Source organism: Dicentrarchus labrax, unplaced genomic scaffold (genome assembly GCF_905237075.1).
Source record: "Dicentrarchus labrax unplaced genomic scaffold, dlabrax2021, whole genome shotgun sequence".
In the NCBI taxonomy this organism is placed as follows: domain Eukaryota; kingdom Metazoa; phylum Chordata; class Actinopteri; family Moronidae; genus Dicentrarchus; species Dicentrarchus labrax.
In genome coordinates this window covers 16904413-16920013 of record NW_026136702.1, presented here as the reverse complement: position 1 = coordinate 16920013, position 15601 = coordinate 16904413, and the positions used below count along the sequence as shown (strand labels likewise).

Below are 15601 nucleotides of genomic sequence, written 5' to 3'. Positions count from 1 at the left end.
GTGGCATAAACAAACACTTTTAGTGGATGTACTTTGACAGGCTCTTTTGTCCCCAAGGATTACATTACCGCCACCACAGCCTGCTTCGCAAATGTTTTCACCTCTACCTGAATTAAGGGTTTATTTGAACCAAACCAGCATTGGAGCTTTATTTTGTTTCTGTCAAGTTCGAAGGGTGTTTTATAATTATCTACCTAAAATGACAAGGTTTTGTCAGTTGAAACTGATGGGCCGTAGCACCCATTTGTTTTAGTCTGAGATGCTGGATCTCTAGTGTGAGTGAATGTCATATATATATAAAACCTGTTTTGCATCGGTAACTTCTGTCAATGTGTTGCACTAGCATTTCATTCTGAGTCTGTGAGCACTGAAGACAACATCTGTCCCGTCTTAAGGTAGCCTACGATATTTTGTCAGGCATGTCATCGACAAGACATTTCATCGTCAATCATTTCTTCATGACTAAAGGGAGCAAAATGTTCATCTTCTGTCACCTGCCCTCTCCATATAGCTTCACATAACATTTCAATGTGTGTTTATGTCTGATTTGATATTTATTTGGGGTCTTCTGATACATTTCCACAGCCCTTTGTTAATCATGATTACTCAATATCATTACAGGGGCTACTTTATTGTACTTTTACCTTTTTCACTCTGAAAGCCTAATTAACATTGGGGAGAAAGACAGAAGAGCAAAAATAATTTACCTGGCTCTCTCTATCTAAGAAATGACAGTGTGCCGCTCAACTCCTGCTGTCACAGCTTGTCACCTCTGAGCCACTTCCTGCTCCTGCCTCACAGAAAGTGACATCGAGTGCTCCTCTCCAGAGACACAGTGTGCTCTTAGTTCATCTCACTGACTGGCTGTCCGGGTCCCCTGAGTGAACCCAGGGCTCCAAGTGCTCTGCCAGCCGGATGAGCAGTCAAACAGATCTGTGCTTACTCAAGCACAATCACAGCAGCTTTATAAGGATGTGACTTCATAATAATAGGACTAGCCTTTAGAGAGGGACAGCTCTATGTTTATGAACATTCTCTGCTGTCCAGGTCAGGGGATTTCTAGTAAGATAAATGCAACTGGCCATGCAGGGCAAGGTTGATCAGAGTGTTGGATGGAGAACAACTGATGATAAAGCTTCTTGGATGAGTAAGACATGTCTTCAAGACAACAAAGCAAATCCAGTGGACTTTAAATTACACAGTGCAGTAGCTGGTTGGCCGAGGGCCCTTTTTCCATCTCTGGTTAATTTTAAGAAGTAGTGATCATCTCAGTTTGACGCCACTGGTCAAATAAAAGAAAGAAATGGATGACCAGATTCTTGGCGCTTGTTCTGCAATGGCTTGAAGCCCAGGCCTAAATGTCTTTGAAGATTTTCCACTATCAGTCTGTTTGACAGCTTTGTCAAGTGTTGCGCATTTGTTGATCTCTTGTTGATGTTGTTGATGACTGTGGTACAGGAACTGTTACTTGAAACCCTTGCATCCTTAATTCATTTAACCAACAAAATGTAAGTCATAAATTCATAACTTACTTGTATATATAACAATGTCCCCATTGTAATTCTATGAAATCTCATGTTGACAAGAAAAGATATAGCTGCTGAGCCCATTTAATATCACATCCAAAAATGTCACGTGTTAGAATTTTTCCTCTCAGCACCTAGCCTGTTTATAAAACTGAACTGACATCTGTTTCACTTCATTCATTCAGCCTGGCATTGTGTAACTAGACAAAGCCAATTTGACTTGACTAACCAGTAGAGGTGATGTATCCATCCCATTGACATTATATTTCTGGAAATATTCTTACCGATATTTGTTTTCCTGCGAGGAGTTAGACAAAAAGATCAATACAACTGTCATCTCTGTACGCTAGTACGAACCCAGAGCCAGGAGACCATGTGTGTGGAGAAATATAGGGACACCTTATAACCTACATTATGATGAATTTTCATGCACTAATTTATGCCTCAATTTCAAGTCCCCTGCTACTCTAAGTCAGTCAATAGGAGTATATGGCATTTCAAAATAAATCTAATTTTATCATCAGTCCAAAACCTTTCAGGAAAGATTGTGGTTGATCATTGTCCACCATACAGGTTATTAGTTAAACTTCTCCCCCACACAAACACACTCTGGTGCACAGAGGGGATGGGTCTTGCTTACATCCTCAGAGAACTGTCCACTTCTGTATCTGGGAGAATGGCACAGTGTAGCTAGCTATCACATGATGATTAAAAAAACAGATCAATACAATAACATTAGTTTGTTGTTCAGCGCTACACACATTAGCCAATAACAACTTACTTACTCTAGGGAAGTCTGGGGTATCCTAAATTAAGTGATTCCACTCTACCAGAAAAAGTGCAGACAATAAGCAACACATAAACATATAACGCATTAATTAGTGAGTTTTAATGGATTTGTTAGCTTTGGACAGAGCCAGGCTAGCTGTTTCCCCGTTTCCATTCCTTGTGCTAAGCTAAGCTAACTGGCTGACAGGCTCGTTTCATATTTATGTCATATTTTCTATCTTGTCATCGTACTCTGAGAAGGAGACTGAATATTTGTATTCCCCAAAATTTAAAACAAATTTCTTTTAAGTCAATATTGAAACTGTGATAACAGTTGCTGAGAGCAGCTTGCTTATTAGCATTACTATTTTTCTCTTTCTTTTTTTCAAGGATATAGCTACAGCTAGATAGCTATGTAGAAAGATGTTCCCTGTTCTAATCCTACATACAAAACATGATTGTTTCTCCAACCAGGGCAAATAGTTGACACAACAGAGAGGTTTGTAATGAGGCTACTTTTTATATATATACAGTATATTCTTGCAGGTATAATGTATTTTACTCTCTATGCTTCCCTTAATGAGTGAGTCAAATGGATGACATAAAGAAAAAAACATTAAGTGTCTCAGTAAGGTATTGAGCCTCCAGAAAAGTGCAGGACTCATCAGTCCGAAATCTCCCATAGGCCCATGTGTTCTACTGGGCTGACATCTGGGGATTGTAAAGGCCATAAAATAGGATTCACATCATTTCCAAACTCATCAAACGATCCAGTGGCTTCTTGCACCCTGTGTGAAAGCATCTGCATTTGTTATTCCTGTTATATATCACACATCCCTTCATTATGCCTTTATTATTGCTCTGCTTTGGTTTATGTTAATTACACACTGTGTCATAGTATTTTGATGTTTTTTGATCTTGCAAGCTCAGATGTGATTAAAAAACATTGTGATGCACCCAAGGGTCCAGATGGCCTTCTGCATAAAAGGCATACGAATAGATAATGGGATTTTTATTATGGACAAGAATTATGCAAGGATTACTTACTCCCTCCACAGTAGTAGCTTTTGTTTAGAAGATTTATTACGCATGATGATGGTCAACGGCTAATGGTGCCATTATACTTTATCTAAAAGGCTGTAGGACTTACTTGTAGTAAGGAAAAAATAAACAAACTTACTCCATTATTCATTTTTCTCTACTTAATTTGTCTGCCTCCTCTACACAGTCATGTGTAGTCATTTTTTGTTTGCTAACCTGTCTGGCTCTCTCTTTTTAACTTTCAGTCTGAATCCACATAACATCATTGGAGCGAATCAATAAAGCAAGAACATCATCCATCTTTAAGGCAGGTACGTACACAGGGGCAAGGGTATGATCTGGAAAAGGGAAAAAGCCAACAAATGTAAGACATTTAACTGTAATACCTTTCAGCTAAACCAAGAGGGTCAGAAGAGCCTTTCACAAAATTCCTGTTCACTGTAATGGCTCTATTTCAGTCGTTTCAGACATAATGTTTAAAGGCAGGCAGTATATTAAAATAAGTGACATGATTCTATGAGTTTAATCATATTTATAACAACAGTCATCTTCTTCTTAGACAAAATGGCCCTGTCATTCCTTCTATTGTCTCTGCAATAATCTTGTTTCCGAGATGGCGTATAATGATTAATTAAACATTAACATTAAAGTACAGTTATAAATCTGTGTGAATGCAGTCACATCTCAGCAGTACCTCTTTGCTTTCCTCACATCCTCTGCAATGTTGTACAGTGAGCTGCTGCTCTGGGCTAACATTCACCACAGAGATGAACTCCACACAAATACCTATTTGCACATCAAGCAGACACCGAGCAACATTAGCATTAATTTCAGGTTTGTGTCCTCCTGACAAGTGTAAGTCCAATATTCACTCTTCTTTAGGCTCTGTTTTGTCTCCTGAGGGAAATATGTGGCCTGTTAGTTTCTAAATGCTCCACTATGTTCACCAGCTAGTAGCTAACTTTGTTTGTGTGTTGTTTGGTACTGAGCAGGTAGTGCACAGTGGGGTTTTTAGAGCCTCTTAGCTGAAAACAGTTGCCTGCTGCAGCCAAAAATAATGCTATGAGAGTGGTGAGAGTGAACCAAAACTGAGAGAGTTGGGTGATAATTATCTGTGGGATCACCACTATGAGCAACTACTTTAACATCCCTTGTAGTCATATTCATTGTTCATATAAAAATGATTAAAGCAGCCTGGAACTGTTAAAATGTGCCGTTTTATTAAAAGCAATTAGGGAAGAATTTCTTATCAGACACTGTTCCAATTTAGTTAACAACGTGCTGTAACTCTCAACTTCCTATTTCATATTATCTGCTACTTATATACACATTCTGCAAGTGTCCACAAATAAGAAATATGCTCACAAAGCCACACAGACACACGTACACTCTTATCCTATTCTTATCCTGCTGGTGGTTGACACTGATGTATTTCACACTGTATAGATTCGTTCAGTGTCCTTTAATTTGATTTATGTGACAAATTACTTTATAAATAAATTGACTTTTGGTATGAATCTGTTTTATCCCTGCGTTCTCTAGTTGTTCCAAACTGAATTGCTTCTGTGTAAATTAAAGACTCTGTTCCTCCGTAGAAGCTGAAGGCAAGGCCATCCATCACCTCTCAAGGCAGTCTGGGGACGAGCGAGTTGGAGGTAGACAGTCCCAGAAGCTCCAATCTCACCCAGATTTACTCCGACAGTCATGCACCGTCACACACCTACACTCTGTAAAAAAAAAACTAATCAATTCCTTCCAGCAGCGAACTGTGCTCCCATCTCTCAATCTGTTTGTTCTATCTCTCTATCCGCACTCTTCATCCCTGAATCTATTCCTCAATTCCCCCTTGGGGCTTGGTGGCACAGAATGTTAGCACATTGGATTGTTAAGAGGCCTGCTGAAATTATCCATCATCCAGTTTAATCTACTATGTCATGTTTTCACAAGGGAGGCTGGGATACAGAGGCAGTGTAGCTTAGGTGTATAGTTACTCTTCGTAGCAATGAAAACCCTAATTTATGATTTTAATTGCAGCACACTGGTTGCAGAATGTATCCTGGACGATAGTCAGTTTAGACCAGAGAGTAACTGACTTCTGAAGGGCCGGCTGGCAAGGCAACGGACTGTGACTGATGCACCTTTCTATCCAGATAACACTAGAACTGATTGGTTTTGTGAGAATGCGTCTACTGTCTAGTTTGATGTGGATACTTGTGTATCAAAGCCAATCAGGATTTATTAATGGTTGCACAAAGGGTGTGATTTAGAAACTCAGTGATGCTTTTATCTTTAGGAGTTTGGATGTTTAAAAATCTGCAGTACAGAGTACAGTTTAAGACATAATTTTCTGTCTTTTAAAAAACACAACTACTAACATTCAAGACAGCCGAAGACACCCACCTATGCATCATCTTTTGAAAGCCAGTCTGTTGAGGCAATGGAGTCTGTCCCTCCCTTACTGTAGCTTTTGGTTGACATTTTCCTTGACCTTTTCAAAAACTGACTTTACAGAGAAAGGTCAGTGTCCACCTCTGAAGACAAACACCAGCGCTGGCCTTGAAGCTGACCTGCAAAGGGTGATATACACTCTTAAAATGCTGTAAGTGTTTGCGTGAGTGAGACAGGAAGACAGAAAGAGGGCGGAGAGAAATCATCATAGTGATTCATGAGGAAAGGATCAAGACATGACAAGATGATGTATTTAAGGTTACATCTCATAGAAAAAAAAAGACAGATTCTAAAATCCAGTGAAAATAAAGAAATACACCAAATAAAAAAAAAAAGAATCAAAGTATTGGTCAAAATTCAATTTGTACAATATTTGGTTTATGACCATAACTGCAAAACTGATGATATTTCCATCATCCTCAGATGGAGCCTATTTTATATTTAGTGCTAATTAGCAAATGTTAGGATGATAACACACTAAACTGAGTTGTAAACATCGTAAGCTTCCTGCTAAACACTGGAATGCTAACTATGTCGTTGTGTGCGTGTTAGCATTTTGATGTTAGCATTTAGCTCAAAGATCCACTTTGCTCTAGTACAGCCTCACAGAGCTGCAGACCTTCAGATGACAAGAAATCTGTTCACTGCAAGGTAGGATACAGAGCATAGTGCAGACACTTGCAGAGGCAAAGCACAGTGTATGCCTACAGCATCAAAAAGTGTACAAAGAAGGTATTCATCATGTTTTTGGCAACAGTTGCAGTGGACCATTTCATTTACAATGCATTTAACTTGATTTCTTTTTACATTCTTAGATTTACTCCCCCCCCTTAAATCTCCAACGATGACACCCGACTCTCGTGTTACAACAGTTTTCTAGAGAACAGAGTCTAAGTGACCTTTAATTTGCCTTGTTAGTGTTGTATAATCTGAAGGCTTTCAAAAGAAACCCTTGTACCTTTGTTAAATTACACTTCAATGCAACAAAAACGATGTCTGTGTGAAGAGTGACAACCTGTCACGTATCATCTTTTCTAATGAGGAGTCTGTATGACTTGACCTGATAGCACTCCAGTAGGCTATTAGGCACATTCTCGAGACGTTGCAGTAAAATCATAAGATATCATGTTGTGTGTGGATAAATAAAACGTCATTGCTATCCCACAGCTACAACAGTATCTCAGCCCCCCCCCCCACTTTCCCCTGGCAGAGCAGCCATTGATCCCAGCTGGGCTCTCAAAATCAATAAGTCAATTATAGTCCCATTAAAATGACATGAGAGCCCTGCTGACCATGATGAGACCTGAACCCATGGTTAACACACCCAATCAACCCTCTGTTGCTCCACTCAGTCAGCCCTATCCAAGCCTTCCTCTTGGTCCAGTCTTTAAACTTTAATCTGCTCCCAGTGGTAACACTTGGTTGCGTAAGAGTAACACAAATGCACCGCATGCATTGTCTAAGCCAAAGATTGTCCTTGTCAGCTTTGATACTGTAGATATATGCACATCACTGAGTGGTTAGAAAACAGTGAAAGGACTTATTTGCTTTTTTGCTGGGCCAGCAGTAAGGATGAGGAAAATATGTATCAGGAGTTTATTGCTAGTCCTTCTTTTGTCCTTTTGTTCTGCGCTGTTCAGAATAGTTTAAGTAGATCATAATATGATGCCCTCTATTTTTTCCTGTTTTCCTATATATGGTAGTGATGTGGTGAACAGTTACGGAGCAACATTATGATTTAGATTTATTTGTATCTGTGTTTCTGATCACTTGATGACTGTATTTATATTCACTCTGTTTTTGCTGTTTTTGATCCCTACCAACTCTTGAGAAAAATATCTGTCTTTAGCTGCTGAATGCTGCACTATTCACTAATCCATAATATTTGCTTATAAAATCCATTTCTAATTTGATCTTGGAGATGTATCTTGTATTCTAAGGATCTTGAGAGATATTGATGTTTAATTTAATGTATGTATTTGATCAGTTATTGGAGGTACAATTATCTCAGTTGTGATTCGACTGTCTGATTAGCTGTTGCAGCCTGTGACTTGTTTGAGTATGAAAATGTTTTGAGTCTACAAAAGTTAAAGACGGAAGAGATATATTGCTTTCTCCAAAAACGTGTGGGTGGGAGTTTACTACTTTGTTGCCTACAAGATTTGCTATTAGACAATATTCAATCCGGCCTGAATGTTATTAAAATGTTTGCATGTGGCCAAATCTGCCTTCAACCTCCATCATGAGATTTACACAGTGCACAGTTTTGGCTGGTTGTATGTGTCGACTGGGCCCAGCCTATTTGCTCCATCACAGACATATACACAAAAACACACATTCTTTCAGGATAGGACAACCTTTGTGAATATCTAATATATTTAATCTGGTTTCATTTTGTTTTTTAACAGTATTTTATTGTTTCTGATTTTACATTGCTTTCATTTTCTTTTCTTTTCCTTGGAGAGCACTTTGTTAGTCTATTGAGGAAAGTTATTTTTATGATTATTACAATTCATAGAGTCAACTCTGCCCACCCTATTACAGCCACCACACACAAAATCACAAACATAAACTCTTACAAACACACACGGCTCTGAACCGACATTTCACCCCTTCTCCTTTACAATTTATATACTTTCCAAACAGAACTACCCTACCCTACTACACTCCTAACTGCCAATAATATCATCATTGTATCACTTTTACATTGTGCTCCTGCTGGTGTAGGGATACGTAAGATATGTGCTTTTTGTTGACTACAGTCCTCTAGCCATCGCGGCGTTCTCATCTTACTAAAAAGTAGATGTTTTTGCAAACGCCTGCATCTTTCTCTTCACTTCTGACCAATCCGATGGCGTTTCCTGCCACTGCTCTCCTCTGCCTATCCATAATAGCAAGTGCATCCTATTGCTATCGGTCACGTCACTACCAGCTACACTTCACTGCTTGTGTACGTGTGTGTGTGTGTGTGTGTGTGTGTGTGTGTGTGTGTGTGTGTGTGTACGTGCGACTCTTCTGTATGTGTTTGTGGTGGAATCAGCAGGATGTTCAATTACACTGGCTCAGCTGGCGTATATAGACAGAAGATGGTTTACTGAGTACTCATACACACACATACCCACTCGAGCACACACATCCTTTATGAGCCAAAACTGTTTCATTAAAGCTCTGCCAGTAGAACTACTTGGGCTTGATCCCTTGACAAGCCACAGGCCTCGGCTAAATTACCACGATGGCAGGGAAAAAAGAAAGCGAGTGAGAGAGAGAGAGACTGTCATAAATCGATTCACAATAAGGCCTCAGTTCCCTGTCTCTTCTTGTTTAATTTGACCAGACTTTGATGGCCAAGAGAGGACAGCAGCAACAGGATATTAGGCAATCCTCAAAACAATCTGTCCTGTACTTGATTTTTTAAGGAATGGTTTAGAGGAAGAGAAACATAGAAAACTAGCGTACCCAGCACAACTCAGTTGCATACATTTAATTCCAAAACTCAGCTTTTTTTCCTGTGTCTAAGTCAGGGTTGTTTTTTATAACCGAATAAAGTTATCACCTTGGGGACAGAAAAATGAATTGTTCTCCAGAAGGGGCTTCATCTGCAGTGCAGCTAAAATAAAGCTGAGCAACAACTCTTCACCATGACCTTTTTAAGAGACTTGTAGCCCACAACTTTCCACAATGCAGAACTTTGTGAAGAACAGCAGTTTTTGTCTGCGCTTTGGATACTTGTATGTGTCAGTGTGTGTGGAATATTGTAACAAGTGTGTGTCTTTGACAATGTGTCAGTTGACAGCAACAATGGACCTGCAAGTGGTTTATATGCCTGGGTGTGCAGTGCTGTCAACCCTCCATTTGTGTGCGTGTGAAATCAAGCCATGATCACTGTTTAGTTTTTCTGATGACGACTTGCTGTTGAAACTTTTAGCCATGCTAGTTGTGTGGCTATGGAGGGCACTGTCAGTCAGTCAGTCACTTTGATCCAGATTGAAATATCTCAACAACTGTCTGTACATTTTTGTAAAGGCATACAGTATATGGTGTTAAAAGGATGAATCCTAGTGACTTTGGTGATTCTCTGACTTTTCCTGTAACGCCACCAAGAGGTTTACATTTATCGTTTCGAGTGAAATATCTATTGGGTGGTTTGCCATGCACACACACATTGTTTGTTTCCCTCAGAATTAACTATAATAACTTTTGTGATCCCTAAGCTTTTCATCTAGTGCCATCATCAGGTTTTTAATTTGTCCAAAAAGATAATCACCAAGTAGCTGCAAAACTAATGACATTCAGTCAGCCTCAGCTGTCTTTTGTGTTTAGTGCTAGCTAATGTTAGCATGCTAAGGCATTAAACAACAATCAGCATGTTAGCATTGTCACTGTGAGCATGCTAAGATGTTGTTGTTAGCTCAAAGCTCACGTACAGCTTCAAACAGCCACTAGCATGGCAGACTCTTCTTTATCGTGTTAATCTGTTACTATTAATAAAACAACCAAAGAGGCATTTGACATTTGTCCATCCCTCATTGCAGAACAGTCTGTACTGTTAGATAATGATACAGTTGCTTTTGCTTCACACTGCATTTTACCTTGAGCAGAGTGTATGCATTGTATTGTGTGTTTGGCCCTGACAGTCTGTCAGCCTCCTGTGCCTTCCCTCATGGAGACACCAGAGATGCTGATGCTCACAGTAACGAGCTGGCACGCCAAAAGCTTTAGTGACAGAGTTAACACCAGGACAGGGAGCTAACTTTAAAATCACTGAGTCTAGACTTTTCTGCACTGATAATAACAGTGCCACAAAAAAAACTTTACCTCCTGCATATCATCTACAGTCCTGCTGAACCTCACCCAGATGTGACCATTAAAAAGTATGAGTTTGTTTTTTAGCTGTGTGCAAAATTGCTCTGTCCCTGGGAAACGAAAATAAGGTCATTCATTTCTTTTTTCAGAAATTGCCTGTACAAGGAACAATCTGGAAACCATGTGATTGGTTGTGCTGGAACAAACATTCTAAAATTGAACTTTAGTAAAAAGCTACTGATGTTGAAAGCCACAATTTAAAGGGCGAAAAATGGCACCTACTACCTGCTTTCTAACCCTACCACTACAGTTTCTAAGTTACAAATTACAAAATTTGCAAATGTGCCATCCTGATTGTAACCACTGTATGCTATACTGTACCAATCAGTTATTGCGTGTCCAAGTTTTATTTTTATTTATTAGCATTAAAAAACACGGAAATTATATATTACTTCTAACCAGAAAGGTTTAACAGCTGCAATGCCACTGTTCACATTAATCTTTTTTTTCAACATAACAGCTCTCTTTTTTGACAAACTGATAATCTCCCTGCACGTTGTATCTCCTCTTAGATAATTTGAGTAAAATTAATGTAGCTGTTAATTGCACAGTGACAGCAGCTTAATGGGAATTGATGCAGAGTGAGGCTGTCACACTCATGAAATAGATGAGCTCTCACACTTTTGTTGTACAACACACTGAGCTAGTAGGCATTGATGCCACTGAAGAGCCTGCACCCACGGAATATCAAGGACAAACATGCACATCCCAGCTCTAAGTAGATGCTGGGTTTACAGCTGTGAAAAATGGTTTCACAACAATGCCATCTGTCACACAGACAACGGCTATAAAACTGTAAAATGAGCCTGATGTATCATTACTGTAGTGAAATTCTATCTGCCTCACCCTTGTTTCACTATCAAATTAATGCATATCAATACACAAATTTATAAAATATGCACGGAATAGAAATGTTAATATATTACGCTCTATGAAAAGTGATTAAGCAAGTTGTTTAATCAAAGAAAGCACGAAGAGCGAATCCCTGATGAGTGTTGACCAAAAACGAGTCAACATCCTCTCCTCTCCTCTCCTCTCTTCTCCTACTCATCTGATGTAATAAAGGTCCATCCATAATTAATGCTTTGTTAAATGAGACTGTGCATTCTCTGCTAAGATCTTGTAATGTTCTGAGAGGTGTCATTTGTTTTGCTTAGTTAAGCCCTTGTTAGCACAGGATGATGGATAATGTGTCCATCCACAGTGCAGAATTGGTGGCTTCAGGAAGAGAGAGGGAGAGAGAGAGAGTGTGTGTGTTCAATCAGCTGAGAAGAGGGCTGACTTCTAAGTAGATAGAAAGAATGTTTTCTACAGCTTTCCTGTTTTTGGACATGGGATGTTTCCTGGGCTTCTTGAGGAAACCCAGGGACAAAATGGACACATGCTCCTCTCGTCTTTGAAGTTTCAGACCAAAACAGCGTTTGTATAAGGCTTAGAGTGACGTCAGACTGAATTCCGACTCTTTCATTATCTCTGAGGACTTTCTGAGTTCTGTGTTGATTCAAGTGAGATCCACTGCCACTCACTCGCTAACGCCTGCTAGTACAAGGAGGCTCCTGTAGATTTACTAAATACTGCATTACCCATGAGCCTCATCAGGCATCGCAGTATATGAGATATCATATTTATTGCTCTGCTGCACCTTTGCACCATGTCAGTGGTGCAGTTGTTCAAGTGGCATTGACGGTATAATGGCCTGCTCTCAGGCGACATAGAGACTAGAGTGCAACTGACAACTAAAATTTCTCACTAACAATGTGTGATGTTTTTATAGCACAAGAAAAAGTAATGATGTGGTCAGTTATTTAAAATGATTGGCTTTGATCATCCAAAACATTGTCATCCAAAGTTAATCCTGGGTGTTGTAGTAATGACCGATACCAACATTTTGGTCCTGTTTGTAGTTCTTTTATTTGATAGCATGTAATGGTTGAAGTAAGCTCCATACTGTATTGTACAAGAGTACAGAAAATGAACCCACACCACAGTCTTATACCAAAGACTTATTCCAATGACAGATCAGAGTTCAATTTGGTCCAAGGATTTTATATTATTACTTTGCAAAGCTTATCAATAGCTTGCACCTGGTAACAGAACCTGTTCTTTGTTTTCTTCCAGCAGAGCTAATGTGAAAATGTGAGGCAGTCTTCCATTGTGAAGTTTATGACATACTCAGCCTACAGGGCTGATCGCTGTCCTTATTTGACAAGATCAAGAAGTAATTACATGAGAATCAATCCACAGGGCAGATGGAAAAATAGATCTGCATTTGAGTAATGCATTTGGAATTACTATGAGTTATAATCACGCATTTACAGACATAACAGGTAAGCACACTCCACACATATGCCACTCTGGTGCAGTGACAACCCCATGTATATATAACATTCAATTAAATGCATTAATACACGCATACTAGTAAAAGCTCAAAGACTACATACTTCTGCTGAAGCTGCACAATCCTCCAAAATGATTACAGTATTTTATTAACAGAACATGTTTAAAGCAGATTCATTCAGTCCAAATCTGCATCAAAATAAACCAGCCCAGCAAATGTAAAAGACAACAAAGCTGATTTTCTAAAGGCAGTAATTATTTTAGTAATTTTAGGAGGCTTTGTACTAGAATTAGTTATCATGGAAAAAAGGATATGTCACTTCTATACCTGAATGTTAAAGGACGGGTATGTTGGATTGAGTGGCATCCAACTGGCGAGTCAACATGGTAAGCACCATGGAAGGCAACCCATGGTGTCTGTAGATAAAAACTTCTCATTCTAAGCTAACGAAAACACAACAGCTCCTATATTCAGGTGATTAACCACAAATGAAAACATACCTATGAATATTATATTCCATATCTACCAATAAATCCTCCTAAATGTTACACACTGAACCTTTACGTATACCTAAATGGCAACATGAAGACATGGAGGTACACTCTGCACCAGGAAGGTGTATTCCTTCATTAGAGTGCAGTTTGTTAGCTACCACTTGTTGTTTCTCGTTGAGAATGGCAACAGATGAAGCTAGAAGGAAGGAAATACAACAGTCTCTGCGGACAACATGCGCTGAGTGCACCCTGAACTTCAGCTAATCCAAACTCTAACCTTCAATGTAAATACGCCTCTTCAATAACTGAAGTCTGGCCAGAATGACCCGCCTTTGAAGAAATATCACACACAGTGAATGCACTGACTCTGCCTCTGTCCCACTGTTTTTGACTAACACGGAGGAGCCAGTAGTTTGGTTGCCATGGATACCATTTCAGGTGTTTTTGGGCTCTTCTGTCTGCTGGCGCTTAGCACCATGGTCTGATGGCTTCTGGGTCTGTGTGTGTGTGTGTGTGTGTGTGTGTGTGTGTGTGTGTGTGTGTGTGTGTGCCTGCATCTGTGTGTGTGTGTGTGTGTGTGTGTGTGTGTGTGTGTGTGTGTGTGTGTGTGTGTGTGTGTGTGTGAGTGCGTGTGTGTGTGTGTGCATGTGCACTGATGTCGGAGAGTGTGTCTGTGTACCCAGCATATTGATGCTGTCTGTGAGCTGAATTACGAAAGACTCCCTTTTCTTTCTGTAATCTTCTTCTCCCCACACTCTTCTCTTCTCTTCTCTTCTCTTCTCTTTCTCTTCTTCACGGTACCACCCCTCCCATTCTCTCTTTATCCTCCCTTCTTCTCCCCCCCTTCCTCCCCAAAGATAGGCAGTCTAAGTGTCGTAGGTCAGACTTGGCCAGCCCATTTTGGCCCAGCAGCCCACTTGTCAGCTAGTGCTCTGTGCATCCAGGGCGAAAGACTGATGGGACCAGGAGACAGAGAGAGACAGAGACAAAGAGGAAGAATCAGAGAGGAAGACAGAGGGAAGGAATGAGTAATGGTAAAGGGAAAATCTAGCTGTAAAGGTCTGATTTATAGTTGTTTAAGATTGTCTCATGGCACACACTGGATAAAATTATAGTAAAACACTCAATATCGGCACAGGTCTGAGTCCTGTACTGTACACTGGTCAGTGATTCATGAGAGCTGGTCAGTTCACAGTGAGGTGAAACTGGGAAAATCTTAGTCTCGTTGTCCTCCTCCAGCATTCTTTGACTTGATTTGTTTTATGATGAAGTGTGTTATGAAAGTAGAACTCCTGCGTTCAGTTAAAGGGATATTTCACTTTTGTGGAAATTTGTTATTTTGTACTATTTACCAAAAGTGACACAAATTTATATGCATGGCATGTTGACTTATAAGACAAGCTTGGAAGACTTTTTATAACTTTTTACTGGATTTTGCAAGGTTGAATTTCATATCAAGGTAAATCTGATTATAGTAATATATCAGCTGATCATTTTTTACGATAAACACTTAATATAAAGTCATTTTGGATAGGGATCCCTTAAATTTATTTTATAGAAAGAAGCAAGATATGTCCTGAGTGAGATGTTTTACAGTTTAAAAATGAACTTCTATTCAGTGCTCTTTGGTGGACACGCTAAAACACTATTTCTAACTAATATTTGGGCATTTCTGTACCAAGCTTCTTGCTAATTGCCCCCATATCGCATATATACCCTTACATTTCTAGTCTATACTATATTTGCAATAAGCTAACGTCAGTCAATTTATGGGTGTGGCTCTAAATACTTTAAATCAACTAATTACTAGATGTGTAAGTGGTCAAATCTTATTCCTCTCATTGACAAATGCTGTTAATAAAAAGCAAAAATATACATCATATCTGTCATTAAAAGTCTTTCTGGCTCTGCTCAGCATCAGAGATGCCCATCACAGTTTTTATATATATGATATATTTTACTGAAGCAAATATGAAAATCAAACAATGTACAATTAGTGCCACTCTTAACTTGAACCTTGTCACAGGTAGCCATCCATCTATCAAATAGGGGTTTCCAGGTTTTCAGGAAGATATTAACTCTGTTGGTAAGCTCATAGCAAAGTCTCTTTATATGAAGCACAT

At 39.4% G+C, this 15601-nt stretch overlaps 1 protein-coding gene across 2 annotated transcripts in view; it reads right to left on the bottom strand.

The window, feature by feature from the left end:
• Positions 1-15601, bottom strand: part of LOC127373371 (inactive phospholipase D5-like) — a 70837-nt gene that overhangs the window by 39475 nt on the left and 15761 nt on the right. The gene's annotated exons all lie outside the window — the stretch shown is intronic.